The sequence below is a fragment of the Trichechus manatus genome, unplaced genomic scaffold, assembly GCF_000243295.1.
Source record: "Trichechus manatus latirostris isolate Lorelei unplaced genomic scaffold, TriManLat1.0 scaffold00236, whole genome shotgun sequence".
In the NCBI taxonomy this organism is placed as follows: domain Eukaryota; kingdom Metazoa; phylum Chordata; class Mammalia; order Sirenia; family Trichechidae; genus Trichechus; species Trichechus manatus.
Window position 1 is genome coordinate 566,319 of NW_004444172.1, and position 2,361 is coordinate 568,679.

Here is a 2,361-nt window from a genome sequence, read left to right on the forward strand (position 1 = left end):
ACTCACTTCACTAGGATGTTGATCATGCTTGATGTGAACTATGTTATGCCAATTGACTGAGTTGTTCCATGAGACTATGGTCCTAAGCTTTTAAACCCAGAAAATCAGTCTTGGAAGGAGTTTGGTTATGTCTGTGCAGTATCTGTATCTGTGTCTCCAATGAATATACGTGCCTGCACCCACATATTTGAATTTACACATACCTATGAGAATGAATTGACACGAAGGCAATGGGTTTGGTTTTGGTTGGTCTGGAGTCCTGGTAGAGCAATGGTTAAGAGCTCAGACTGCTAACTAAAAGGTTAGCAGTTGGAATTCACTAGACACTCCTTGAAAACCCTATAGGGCAGTTCTACTCTGTCCTATTTTGCAGCAGATTTGCCCAATGCAATGAGTCTTTTGATTTCTTGACTGCTGCTTCCATGGGTGTTGATTTGGATCCAAGCAAAATGAAATCCTTGACAACTTCAATCTTTTCTCCTTTTATCATGATGTTGCTTATTGGTCCAGTTGTGAAGATTTTTTGTCTTCTTTATGTTGAGGTGTAATCCATACTGAAGGCTGCGGTCTTTGATCTTCATCAGTAAGTACTTCAAGTCCTCTTCACTTCAGCAAGCAAGGTTATGTCATCTGCATAATACAGGTTGTTAATGAGTCTTCCTCCAATCCTGAAGCCCCGTTCTTCTTCATATAGTCCAGTTTCTTGGATTATTTGCTCAGCATTCAGATTGAATTTGTATTGCTTTTGATAGAATTGACATTTCCAATATTTTAAGTCTAACAATCCATGAGCACTGGATGTATTTTCATTTTGTGAGTTTCATTTAGTCTCTTGTAGTAGTGTTTTGTGATTTTCATTATACAAATATTTAAAGTCCCTTGTTAGGTTATTTCCTAGGTAGTTTTTCAATTTGGGGGCTATTGTAAATGGTATTGTTTGTTGATTTCTTTTTTGGAGCATTCTTTGTTAGTATAGAGGAAATCAACTGTTTTTTGTGTGTTGATCTTGTACCCTGCAACGATGCTAAATTCCTCTGTTAGTTCTAGCACTTTTCTTGTGGAATCTTCAGGGATTTCTAAGTATAGGATCATGTCATTGGTAAATATCGACAGTTTTACATCTTTCTTGCCAACTTGAATACCTTTTATTTCTCTTTCTCTTCTGTTGTTCTGACCAGAACTTCCAGTACAGTGTTGAATAAAAGTGGTGATAATGGACATTCTTGTATTGTTCCTATTCCCAAAGAGAAGGCTCTTATCCTTTCTCCTTTCAGCAACATATTGGCTGTTGGTTTCACATATATGTTCTTAATTATGTTGAGAAATTTCCCCTCTATGCCTATTTTACTGAGAGTTTTTATCAGGAGAGGGTATTGGATACCATTGAATGTATTTTCTGCATCAATTGATAGGATCATATCATTCTTTTTTTTGTTTTGTTTTGTTTTATTGATATAATGGATTAAATTGTTTTTCTAAATTTGAAAAACCCTTGTAATCCTGGTATGAGTCCACTTGATCATGGTGTATGATTTTTGATGTGTGGCTGAAGTCTTTTGGCTTGACTTTAGTTGAAAATTTTTGCATCTATGTTCATAAGAGATAGTGGTCTGTAATATTCTTTCTTTCTTTTTTTTTTTTTTTTCCGTGATGTCTTTTCCTGGCTTAGGTATCAGGGTTATGATGGCTTCACAGGAAGGGTTTCATAGTGTTCCTTTCTCTTCTATGGTGTTGAAGAGATTGGGTAGGATTGGTATCAACTCTTGTCTGAAAGTTTGATAGAATTATCCTGTGTAGCTTTCTGGTCCTGGGCTTCTTGCTGTTGTTGTTGGCAGTTTTTTGATGGCATATTCAACTTCTACTTTTGCAATGGGTCTGTATAAATTTTCTACCCCTATTTGTGTTAGTTTGGGTAGGTAGTGTGTTTCTAGGAATTAATCTCTTTCATGTAGGTTTTCAAATTTGTTGAAATACACATTTTAATACTAATTAGTTATGATCTTTTTTATTTCTATGGAGTTGATGGTTATGTCATCAATTTCATTTCTTAATTTGGTTTTATGTTTCTTCTAGTTTTTTTCTTTTTGTTTTCCTTTTTGAATCTAGCTAGTGGTTTGTCTATTTTATTGATCCTTCCAAGGAGTGAACTTCTGGTTTTGTTGATTTTTTCTATTATTTTCTGTTTTCTATTTAGTTTATTTCTGCACTAACCTTTATTATCCCCTTTTTCAGGTAGCTTTTGGCTTTGTTGAATACCTCCTATACAATTTGTCAAGTTGTCTGTTTAAGTTAAAGATTTTGGATCTTTTCTCTCTCTTTTTTAATTGTACTTTAGGTGAAGGTTTACAGAACAAATAGTTT